At 41.5% G+C, this 13456-nt stretch overlaps 1 protein-coding gene across 4 annotated transcripts in view; it reads right to left on the minus strand.

Annotated features, from left to right (window-relative positions):
• MYO5A (myosin VA) overlaps positions 1-13456 on the minus strand; it is a 185177-nt gene that overhangs the window by 118520 nt on the left and 53201 nt on the right. The gene's annotated exons all lie outside the window — the stretch shown is intronic.

A 13456-nucleotide genomic window follows, 5' to 3' on the forward strand; every position in this document is an offset into this window, starting at 1 on the left:
TAGTATTGTACCTTCATTATTTTATGCAAATGAGTGAAAACAGTAAAAATGTGTATTTGGCCAGCAATATGTGTGGGTCTCATGGCTTCAACATCATGAAAATAGTATGGCCAAGGGTTCCTGAAGCAGATCTTTAGCTTCCACTAGACACTCTGGATTTAAGCCAAGTTTGAACTTCGGGCTAATGTTAAAGAAAGAGAACAAAATATAGTAACATGAAAGAATACCCCAAATACTACATTGAAGAAATGTGTTATGATTTCACAGATTCCTCACGAAGCAGTCTCCCTTGAAAATGTATGTGCCCTAGTCCCTGATGCCCATTTTCAGGGATATATGAAAATACCACTAACAGCCTTTCTCCACTTCATTTTCTTTAGATCTCTCATTACTACTGGAACTTATTTACTGCTTGTTTACTTATTATTTCTCTATCTTCATTAGAACATAAGCTCCATACCTGCATTGTTCAACATAATAGAGTGTACCTGTGTACCTGGTACACACCTGGGCACTTAGCATTTGTGGAAAGAATCTCAGAATGAAAGTTATCTCCTTCAATTGAATAAAACAGTATGGCAAAATAACTTTGCCCATTGCTTTATTGTTCTCTTACTATCACACACTCATGCACACTTTTTGTCTGAACAGTTTGCAGACAAAACAGTACTGAGCTAAGTTATGGGTCCTAATCTCAGAACACCATATTGGCCTTTCAGCCCTTGATTCAAGCATCTGTACAGTGGGGGTGACAGTGGTCCTCATCTCATTTACCTCAAGGTAAATGAGGTTCTGACATACAGAACCCTTGTGGAAAACATAAACTAATATATAAGTACAATTGTTAATAAGTATTTTTCCATAAGAAGTGATCGCTATGTTCTATGTCAAATATGTTTCTGAAATTAGTTCTATAACTTCCCCTCCAGTTAAACAGCCCATAAACTAAATACATATTACTAAAATCTTACTCGCTCAATAAACATTCTGGGTACCAAGTGCTATAACTCTGAAGTTTACTTTAGAAGGCTAGTATTTCCCTAACTTTTTTGGAAGAATTTACTGTTTCTAGAAAGGATATGAAATATATGAGATAGCCCTGGCTGGTATAGCTCAGTGGATTGAGCATGAGCCTGCGAACCACATGATCGCAGTTCGATTCCCAGTCAGGGCACATGCCTGGGTTGCAGGCCAGTTCTCAGCAGGGGACTCATGAGAGGCAACCATACATTGATATTTCTCTCCTTCTCTCCTTCCCTTCCCCTCTAAAGATAAATAAATAAAATCTACAAAAAAAGATAAACTATTTTAAAAAAAGAAATATATGAGATAAAGAGTCATGAAGTTACTTACTACCATTGCTGATGAAACTAAAAAGGCAAAACAGATCCAAGTGAGTTTCCAGAAGTCTCACTGACCAGCTCTAAACAAGAGATTTTCCACTAAATCTAGAAAGAAGAGTCTTTGTGTCCTTTGTCAATAGCAAGCTGCAGCTCAGATTTTTACAACTACACTGGAAACAGTAAAGAGTCTTTGGAAACAGACTTTTCCAAAGGCTAGACTTCCAAAAGCTAGGTATTAACAACAGATAGTAGAAGGAAGCTAAGGCCCTTGAACTCTCCAGAGGCAATATATTTAAACACCAAACATCACCCTGATAACCAACTGCCCCTTAATTTTAACTCTATTTCTTGGAAAACTATCCAAGGAGAAATAGGTCAAAAATCAGTCTTTTACGGTTCTTTTCCACCTTAAATGGTTATTGCAGAAGCAATCATACCACGTAACTCACTGTCATGATTAACTGGTAAAGGAGGGGCTTTCCTATTCCCTTTTCTATTCCCTTTCTATTCATACTGCTCTAGTTTTGTCCCTCGCTATCTTGTAAATCCCTCAAATATCTCACTCGTGATACCTCAGCCTTTATTTTGGTTATTTATAGGTCTCCCTGCCTCTCACACTGGCCCATATGCCATCTTTGACGCTCCCCTAAGGCTGGTCAGATTCCTTGCCCACAGCCATTGGGCAGCACTTTTGTGCTGATTCTATTTAAGACAGAGGTAGGGCAAGGGAAGGAAAAACTATGCGAGGAACTGGGATGAAAGGTAGCAAACGCAAACCACATAGGCCTACCTCAGGGTTTTTCCTGAAGCCATAAAGCACAGTTGAGATGGGGTAGGAGTCAGAGACTTACAGAAGAGAGATTCCTGAAATAATATGCAAAGAAAAAGTAAATATGTGATGTAGGAACTAGTAGAAGAGAAAAGAAGCATTGGGGATCTGAGGTACTGTCACTAAAGCCAAAAAACAAACAAGCAAACAAACAAAATCCTGTAGGAGATGAAGAAAAGAGGAAAGAGATTTAAAGTAGATAATGTGAAAATGTGAAAACATACCAAAGATTTGTGATAATTCAAAGGAACACCTGAGTAGAAAGAGAGTAAGGACAAAATGGAGATGAGCTTAATTTTGTAACAGTAAAAATCTGAGAAAATAATGCTACCACAGATCTAAGTTGCATAATAGCTTACAAGGCAAATAAAAACCATGCACTGTTCCACAGTACAATTTAATGATGCCTACCTGGCAGTGATGAGGTAATTCTGACAGAGGCTAATGCAAGAGCACTGGAAAGGCAGGCTGGGGGCCATGCGTGCACTAGCACTTGGCAGAGAGAGGCACGGAGCAGAGTGGGCTCAGCCTAGCTCGGCCCTCGGGCCTTCTCAGGGGTTACACGCATCGCTGCGCCCGGAAGGAGGCACCAGTCATCTTTCTTTTTGAACCCTACCACACTGACAGCACTCAAGAGATCCCTGACTAGTGCTGATGGCTCACTGGACGTTTTGCTAATTTGCATTTTGTCAGTCAAACCCGGAGCTGTGGGCACCAAGAGCAGTTGTTTCCGATGCTTGAGACACCTTGAGAACAAGACTGAGAGCACTGACAGAGTGAATGACAGTCCCCAAGTGCTCCCAGAATCTGACCCACGTGATTCTCTCTCCTTCCCCAAACCCCACTACATCGATCGTTTCCGTACAGCACGCGTGTACATCTTTCCTAGCCCCCCTATTAAACCATAAGCAGCTTGGCAACATGGAACCTGCCTTGACTCATGTTGGTTATCCCATTGTGAATATTTGCAAAAATGAATGCCTTCTGTGACAATTCAAAAAACCTATGATAAAAACTAATTATTGTTGAGGCTACAAACTGAAGTAGGAAAGAAATCCTAAATCATCAACACCCCTGCCTCTAAACGCTGACATTAACATTAATACTCCACATGGTTACTAAGTAACTCATATTACCCTTATAGCACATTTTTAATGTAAAAAATTCAGAAATTCCAACACTAAAGGACATAATAGGTTTTCCAGAATTTTTATACACACACACATACATATACACATATATATTGATACTCCATATGGTTACTAAGCAATTCATATAAGTCTTATGGCATACTTTTTATATAAAAAATTCAGAAACTACTACCCTAAAGCACATAATGGGCTTTCCAGAACTTTTATGCACACACAGCAAATGCTTATTGAATGAAAGAATGACACAACGAGCTCCTACATACCCACCACTCAGGTTCAGAGACAGAAGAGTACTATTATTGAAACTCCTCAACGAAACAATATTTTCTTAAACACTCCATTTTCTCTCACCACTACTATTCTCCACGCCAAACTATGGGTTTGCTGTAGCCCAAAAAAGCCCCGCTGCCTCACACTTGTGTGCCTTTGCGCAGCTACTCCCTCCATTGGGAACACAACCTCTCCTCTTCCTCAGCCAGTGGACTCCTACCTGTCCTTGTGTTACAGCAGCACTTGGTTTCAGAGGCCTTTCCCGACTTACCATCAGTTGGCGCTCCTTCTCCGTGTCCACACTTCCTCATACAACCTTCTACTGAATCCTTATTCCACAAAATAACACCTCTGCCTATCTCCCTCTAGAGACTTCAAGCTTCTTGAGAGAAGGGGTGTATCTTATTCATCTGTCTTTTCAGCACTTAACACAGGGTATGCCTATAATAATTTCTTAATAAACTTTTGTGAGACTTCCGCCAAGATGGAGGCATAGGTGGAAACACTGTGCCTTCTCCCACAACCAAGTTTGAATACAACAAAGGTTTGGAGAAACAAAGACACAACCAAAGGACAGAAAATTGAATTATACGGAAGTCCGACTACATCTAACCGTTCAACGGGGATGGTAAGAGGGGTGGAGCCAGCAGCGAGCAGGGTCGGGCAGGACAGGTCCCCCGACCCAGGCGCGCAGGCAGCCCGGAACCAGTTGGGGTGCTGGGCAGACTGACCGCAGTCGCACATTCGAGCACAGTGAGACGGACCACGCAGGCCCCAGGGGGCGAGGGCTGACGGCGGTGGCACACTCGCGTGCAGTGGGACGAAACACATGGGCCCGGTGACGGCAGCAACTGCTGCACCAGTGAGGGCCGTGGCGGCAGGCGGTGGACAGGACACCGTAGTCCCTCTTTGACCCCACCCCCACATACAGCGTCACAACCCAGCCACTGAGTTGCCCTGAGATACCGGTGAGAGCCATTGTCCCTCTTTGACCCTGCCCCCACATACAACGTCACAACCCAGTGACTTAGTTGCCCTGTTCTAGTGAACACTTTAGGGCTCTGATCCTGCTATGGAACAGGCACGAACAGCCCAAAAGATGGCGCAAGAAGAACTCAAAGTCCCAGAGCCAATAACTGTAAGCGACCAAGAAATTGCCAGCCTCTCAGAAGCACAATTCAAGACATTATTTATCAGGATGCTCACAGAACTGGTAGATTATAGTCACAAATTAGAGGAACAAAGTCACAAATTAGAGGAACATATGAAGGCTAAACTAATTGAAATGAAGGGAGATGCACAGGAAACCAATAGTGATGGAAAGGAAACTGGGACTCAAATCAATGGAATGGACCAGAAGGAAGAACAAAACATCCCACCAGAAAGGAATGAAGAAATGAGAATTCAAAAAAATGAGGAGAGGCTTAGGAACCTCCAGGACATCTTTAAACGTTCCAACATCCGAATTATAGGGGTACCAGAAGGGGGAAAGAAACAGCCACGAGTGGAAAACGTATTTGAACAAATAATAAAGGAGAACTTCCCCAGTCTGGCAAAGGAAATAGACTTCCAGGAAATCCAGGAAGCTCAGAGAGTGCCAAAGAAGTTGGACCCAAGAAGGAACACACCAAGGCACATCATAATTACATTAGCCAAGACCAAAATGAAGGAGAGAATCCTAGAAGCATCAAGGGATAAGGGGACAGTCACCTACAAAGGAGTACCCATCAGACTGTCAGCGGATTTCTCAAAAGAGACCTTACAGGCAAGAAGGGGCTGGAAAGAAGTATTCCAAGTCATGAAATCCAAAGACCTACAGCCAAGATTGCTTTATCCAGCAAAACTTTCATTTAGAATGGAAGGACAGATAAAGTGCTTCTCAGATAAGGTCAAGTTCAAGGAGTTCATCATCACCAAGCCCTTATTATATGAAATGCTAAAGGGACTTACATAAGAAAAAGAAGATGAAAAATATGAACAGTGAAAGGACAGCAAACACACAGTTATGAACAACCACACCTAAAACAAAAGCAAACCAAGAGGACAGCTAGATCAGGAGTGGAAGCATAGAAATGAAGAACACATGGAGGGTTAGAAACAGGGGGGTGGGAGGAGGAGAAGGGGGGAGAAGGCACAGAAAATAGCATAGATGGTAGGTAGAAAATAGATAGGGGGAGGGTGAGAATAGTGGGGGAAATATAGAATCTAAAGAACTTGAGACACGTGGTTATAAACTAAGGGGGGAGAATGGTGGGGGAGGGAGGGTGCGGGTGGAGGGGAATGAAGGAGGGGAATAGAACAACTGTAATGGTATAATCAATAAAATATATTTAAAAAATAAACTTTTGTTATATGAATATTCTTGGCCTCAGACATTATACTGTGTAAGAGGGCAGGCTAAAAGATGTATTGGCAAGAGGCTCTCAGAATCTCCTGAAAAGAAGTATAATTTCCAGAAATAGAGGAAAAGGTAAGCAATATTTGAAAATTGAGTTATGTAGAAAATCTGGATGTGACAGAAGGAAAAAGCCAGCATTTAAGTAACAGAGAAGTAATGAAACATCCTTTCCTCTCCCTTGCACCCCAAATCTCCACCTCAGTCCCTTCATAATTCACGGGTTTAGAGTAGAAGTTACTCCTCACTTCTAGAACAGAACACTCCACTCCCAACCCTACCAAAATTCCTCACACAGAAGGCAAAAATGTTGTGACCACCATTTCCACAGCCATCTCCTGAAGCAGCAAAGGAGAGAATAGAGGAAAGAAAGGTAAGCCAGAGTGTTAGAGTAGGGTAAGGTGTCACACTAAAATAGGGAGAAGCCCTGGCTGGGCTCAGTTGGTTAAGAGCATCACACTAATAGGCCAAGGTTGCAGGTTTGATCCCCAGTCAGAGAACATAAAAGAATCAACCAATGAAGGCATAAATAAATGGAACAACAAATAGGCATTTCTCTCTCTTCATCTGTGTCTCTCCTCTTTCCTCTCTCTTTCTAAAATCAATTTAAAAAAATTAAAATGGGGGGAAGAGAAAAGAAGGGCTGGGGGTGAACACTTGGTGCATTCTGGGCAGGGCTGGAAGTGGAGAGCAGAAGTGCCCTGTGGTTCTGCTGCAGCTTCAGAGCAATGCATGCTGCTGCTGAGCAAAATGGTAAACACTGACACGCTTCGTGGCATTTGACAAAGGTTGTGAGCAATGAGAGCTAACTTCTATTGAGCGCTTTCTTTGAGTCAGTAAAGGCCTAGATATTTCACATATATAATTTCCTTCAATCTTCTGCATAACCCTATTACTAACCCATTTTTACACATATTGAAGCTTGGGCCTTAAAAATGGTAGAGCTGGAGTTCAAATCTATGTCCAATCTAAAAGCCAAATACTCGCCCTGGCGGTGTAGCTCAGTGGATTGAGCGAGGGCCTACGAACCACACAATCGCGGTTCGATTCCCAGTCAGGGCACATACCTGGGTTGCAGGCCAGTTCCCGGTTCCCAACAGGGGACACACGAGAGGCAACCATACATTGATATTTCTCTCTCTCTCTCTCTCCTTTCCTTCTCCTCTAAGATAAATAAGTAAAATCTTAAAAAAAAAGCCAAATACTCTTTCCATTCCACCACACTCCCCCCTTGTTAATACAGTAAATTTCATGAAGAAGAAACTCCCTCCCTCCACTTCAACAATGTTACTCTTGGTATTATAACAGAAACAGCTATTAAACTGGTCCGCGTCATCAGGCGAAACCTAATATCTCATCCAGGACAGCGTGTCAAGGTGTCAAAAACAAAATAATCAGCCTGGCATCTGTCCTGCTGTATTCCNCAGGCCAGTTCCCGGTTCCCAACAGGGGACACACGAGAGGCAACCATACATTGATATTTCTCTCTCTCTCTCTCTCCTTTCCTTCCCCTCTAAGATAAATAAGTAAAAATCTTTAAAAAAAAAAAGCCAAATACTCTTTCCATTCCACCACACTCCCCCCTTGTTAATACAGTAAATTTCATGAAGAAGAAACTCCCTCCCTCCACTTCAACAATGTTGAATGCCAATGTTACTCTTGGTATTATAACAGAAACAGCTATTAAACTGGTCCGTGTCATCAGGCGAAACCTAATATCTCATCCAGGACAGCGTGTCAAGGTGTCAAAAACAAAATAATCAGCCTGACATCCGTCCTGCTGTATTCCAATTGGTTCTGCCCAAAGAATGGGGCTCTGCCAAAAATGGCTTTAAAGAAAAACAGCAGGAAATAGTCTCAGGATGCCAAGGACTAAAACTTTTTAAAATATATTTATTTTTAGACAGAGGGGAAGAGAATGAGAGAGGGAGAGAAACATCAATGTATGGTTGCCTTTCGTGTGTCCCCTGCTGGGAACTGGCCTGCAACCCAGGCATGTGCCCTGACTGGGAATCGAACCGCGATCCTTTGGTTCACAGCCCCGCTTTCAATCTACTGAGCTACACCAGCCAGGGCCAAGGACTAAAATTTTAACAAATGATTTAGGGTTCATTTAATTCTATAAATAAACAAAATGACAGGGTTGATTGAAGACATTTATTTTCTTCATAACTCTTGAAGTTACCCTGCATGCACAGTAACATGTGCATGGTTTAAAAGTGAACTCTGACTAAGTGCAAGTCAGCTCCAAACAGACACTGACATTATTTTAAATTATTTAAATTATTTAAATTTCATGAAGAAAACAAGAACTTTCCAAATTAATGTTTATGTTTATTACCACCCACTAACCAAAATTAAATAACCTTACTTCTCAAGAATTTTATGTGAGATGGCAGAGCTTTGGATAGAGTATTTTATGTGAGATGGCAGAGTATTTTTAGATACTGCAGTTCTGTAATATTCCTTAAAGATTATTTTTGGAACTAGGCCTCACTTCATAAGCACAGTCTTAAATATGCACATCAAGAAAAATTACCATTTCCCCACTTCCAGCCAAGATGGAGGCGTAGGTAGATACTCTTTGCTTCCTCACACAACCAAAAGGACACCAAATTTAAAAACAAAAAAACAACCAGAAACTCGAAAACTGCCAGAAAATTGAACTGTATGGAAGTCCGACAAACAAGGAGTTAAAGAAGAAACATTCATTCAAACTGGTAAAAGGGGCGGAGATGGGCAGTCTGGGTGGAGAGGACACATGGCAAGGTGGCAGGTGGCAGACCAGACGGTAGACCAGATGGTGCCACATTTTCATGTAGATAAACCAGGAGGAACAACTGGATAGCAAGACAGACCATCATCCCAGGATTCCAGCACAAGCGAAATAAAGACTCAGAACCTCTGGCTGTTAAGAACTTACGGGGGTTGTGGCGGTGGGAGAAACTGCAGGTCTCTTGAAAGCTGGGCAAGAGCTGAGCAAGTGGCATTGTTCCCTCTCTGACCCCTCCCTGACATACAGTGTCAAAAAGCAGTGAAGTTAGTTATCCCACCCTGGTGAATACCTAAGGCTCTGCCCCTTATAATGTAACAGGTGTACTGAAACAAAGAAATACGGCCTAAATTATGAAGAACAGGCCTAAACTCCAGAAAAAGAACTAAGTGATGAAGAGACAGCCAACCTATCAGATACACAGTTCAAAACACTGGTAACCAGGCTGCTCACAGAAATCTTTGAGTATGGACACAAAATAAAGGAAAAAGTGAAGTCTGTGCAAAGAGAAATAAAGAAAAATATACAGGGAACCAATAGTGAGGGGAAGGAAACTGGGACTCAAATCAACCATTTGGAACACAAGGAAGAAATAAACATTCAACCAGAACAGAACGAAGAAATAAGAATTTTTTTAAAAAATGAGGAGAGGCATAGGAACCTCTGGGATGAGGAAACTTTAAATGTTCCAACATCCAAATCATAGGGATGCCAGAAGGAGAAGAGGAAGAGCAAGAAATTGAAAACTTATTTGAACAAACAATGAAGGAAAACTTCCCTAATCTGGCAAAGGAAACAGATTTCCAGGAAGTCCAGGAAGCTCAGAGAGTCCCAAAGAAGTTGGACCTAAAGAAGCACATATTGAGGCACATCATAATTAAGTTACCAAAGATGAAAGATAAGGAGAGAATCTTAAAAGACGCAAGAGAAAAAGAGAGAGTTATCTACAAGAGTTCCCATAAGACTATCAGCTGATTTCTCAAAAGAAACCTTACAGGCAAGAAGGGGCTGGAAAGAAATATTCAAAGTCATGAAAGGCAAGGACCTATGCCCAAGATTGCTCTATCCAGCAAAGCTATCATTTAGAATGGAAGGGCAGATAAAGTGCTTCCCAGATAAGGTAAATTTAAAGGAGTTCATCATCACCAAGCCCTTAGTATACTAAATGTTAAAGTGACTTATCTAAGAAAAAGAAGATCAAGACTATGAAGAGTAAAATCACAACAAATTCACAACTATCAGTTGAATCTAAAAAACAAAAACAAAACAAACTAAGCAAACAAGTAGAACAGGAACAGAATCACAGAAATGGAGATCACACGGAGGATAATCAGCAGGGAAGGGGATGGGGGGGAATAAAGGAAGAGGTATGGGGAATAAGAAGCATAAATGGTAGGTATAAAACAGATGGGGAGTTTAAGAATAGTATCATAAATGTAAAAGCCAAATAACTTGTATGTATGACCTGTGGACATGAACTAAAGGGTGGGGGGGATACTGGTGGGAGGAAGGGTGCAGGGCAGAGGAGGGAAAAAATGAGACAACTGTAATAGCATAATCAATAAAATATACTTAAAAAAGAAAAATTAATATTTCTATCTACAACTAGCTAGTGGTATTTGAGGATGAATTACAAAATTCTAAATAAATAAAATAATCAAAAGTAAAATGGAATCACCAAGAAAGAAAGGAATTCATGTTGCTCTTCCTTATCACAAGACTATTTGTTTGATGAGGATTAAGAACACTCCTACCTTTTTCCCCCTTTACTTAATTCTTGCAATAGGCTTTATAATTGTTCTTACTAAAGAAGGCCTTCATTCAGCAGTGTGAAAGAGGTAGACAACGAGCCCCAAAGTCAACCAGCTAATAAATGAAACAGGCAGGATTCAAACCCAGGATGATCTCAGATTTCAAAATGCTTAGCATATATAGTATAAGAAATAATACAAGTGGGTGAAGGGACTGAGCAAAAGAGAAGAAAACAGGGAAAAAACTCATGAACACAGACAACAGCATGGTGACTGCCAGGGGAGTTGGTGGTGGGGCTGGTGGAGGAGGGGACAGTGGAGTAAATGGTGGCGGTAGGAGACTTGACTTGGGACAGTGTACAGATTATGTGCTGTGGAATTGTGCATCTGAAACCTGTATAATTTTGTTACCCAGTGTCACTCCAATAAAATTTAGTAATTAAAAAAAGAAAGAAATAATAAAATATAATCCCAAGGAGTCAGTTTCTTCTGATATGACCAAAGTTGCCCAATTAAGCAAAATAACTACCATTTTCAACACCTGCTCCCAATTTAGAGCGAAATATAGAAGAGTCATGTCAAATATGTATAGGTATCTTCCTCCTACTCAGATTACCTATCACTCTGATATATGATTTGGTGCAGAAAGAAGTGGTGGGTAATTTAATTCTTAAAATGTATCAGCATGGTAAATTTTGAAGAAATCAGACAAAATATACATTACAAGAGACAACATAGACAGGCAGACACCAGTACGTAGCTCCTCTGGATTACAAGTGGCTCCCTTTGTTTTACTCCCAGCTTTGGGGACAAACAGTTCTGGCTGAGATCATGGTCTGGTGCTAACTTGGGCACACTGCAGGTCTTTCATGATCTGGCCCCAGTCTACTTCTCCAGTCTCATCGCTCACTATTCCTGGCTTGTACTTGACCTTATAACAACTGCAAACAGCATCTGGTTCCTCCATATCTACCTCTTTTACTCACATTATCCCCAAGACTGGCAAACCCTTTTACCATCTTCATCATCCATTTACTACCTGTGTGCCCTGTAAGAGCCTACCTTTCTGCAGCTTTTGATCACTGACCTTAACAACCAACTTGGAACAAACACTGTGCCTGGCATCTGATGCACCCCATTCCCACGATTCCCTCCTGCCTCTCAAATCACTCTTCTTCAGTTTCTCGTGCCAGCTCAACCTTTTCTATCTAACCTCTAAATGCTGAGATTGCCCAGAGCTTAGCTGAGTCTCTTCCCTCTTCTCATGTAGTATTAAGAGTTCAGGCTGGCCCTGGCTGGTGTAGCTCAGTGGATTGAGCACGGGCCTGCGAACCACATGATCGTGGTTCAATTCCCAGTCAGGGCACATGCCTGTGTTGCAGGCAAGTTCCCAACAGGGGACTTATGAGAAGCAACCATACATTGATGTTTCTCTCCTTCTCTCCTTCCCTTCCCCTCTAAAGATAAATAAATAAAATATTTTTTAAAAAGAGTTCAGGCTTTAGGAACAAGCTGTATGAGTTTTATTGGTCACTAGCTCTGCGATTTTTCTGTGCCTCATCTACAATGAGAGTAATAATAATGCTCACAACACAGAGTCATCATAAAGATGAAATCAGTTAATATGAAAAGTATTTCTATCTCTAGCCCAGAACTTTCTGTTGAACTCCAGACCCACAGACCCATGTTCTCACACCACTACCTAAGATCTGTATTTAGGTCAAACACATCTTAAATTTAAGTCTAAAACTGAACTTTTCTTCCACTGCCTTTAAAATCTGTCCTTATTGCAGTATTCCTATGTTAGTAACATGCATCTCTCTACCTCGCCCTTGGTAGAAACCTGATCATTAATTGGCACCACCTTCTCCTGGACCCCTACAGCAAACCCATCACTAAGTCCTACCCTGAATATACAGTAACTTTGAACCACCTCTCTCCACCTCCATGGCCACCATCCAAATCCTAGCACCACATCCCTCATCCTGATGCTAGAAATAGTTATCAAACTCTTCCTCCCCTATTTTTTATTAAGAAGCCAGATGTTTATTTTGAAATGGAAAAATCTGATGATGTCCCAACCTTGCTTAAAGTTCTTTTTTTGGTATATATATATTTTATTGATTATACCGTTACAGTTGTTCTATTCCCCCCCTTCATTCCCCTCAACCCGCACCCTCCCTCCCCCACCATCCCCCCCCTAGTTTATAACCACGTGTCTCAAGTTCTTTAGATTCTATATTTCCCCTACTATTCTTGCCCTCCCCCCTATTTTCTACCTACCATCTATGCTATTTTCTGTGCCTTCTCCCCCCTTCTCCTCCTCCCACCCCCCTGTTGCTAACCCTCCATGTGTTCTTCATTTCTATGCTTCCACTCCTGATCGAGCTGTCCTCTTGGTTTGCTTTTGTTTTAGGTGTGGTTGTCAATAACTGTGAGTTTGCTGTCCTTTCACTGTTCATGTTTTTCATCTTCTTTTTCTNAACTTGACCTTATCTGAGAAGCACTTTATCTGTCCTTCCATTCTAAATGAAAGTTTTGCTGGATAAAGCAATCTTGGCTGTAGGTCTTTGGATTTCATGACTTGGAATACTTCTTTCCAGCCCCTTCTTGCCTGTCAGGTCTCTTTTGAGAAATCAGCTGACAGTCTGATGGGTACTCCTTTGTAGGTGACTGTCCCCTTATCCCTTGATGCTTCTAGGATTCTCTCCTTCTTTTTCATCTTGGCTAATGTAATTATGATGTACCTTAGTGTGTTCCTTCTTGGGTCCAACTTCTTTGGCACTCTCTGAGCTTCCTGGATTTCCTGGAAGTCTATTTCCTTTGCCAGACTGGGGAAGTTCTCCTTTATTACTTGTTCAAATACGTTTTCCACTCGTGGCTGTTTCTTTCCCCCTTCTGGTACCCCTATAATTCGGATGTTGGAACATTTAAAGATGTCCTG

This window comes from Sturnira hondurensis, unplaced genomic scaffold, assembly GCF_014824575.4.
Source record: "Sturnira hondurensis isolate 20B ecotype Veracruz unplaced genomic scaffold, ASM1482457v3 Scaffold0008196, whole genome shotgun sequence".
NCBI lineage: Eukaryota > Metazoa > Chordata > Mammalia > Chiroptera > Phyllostomidae > Sturnira > Sturnira hondurensis.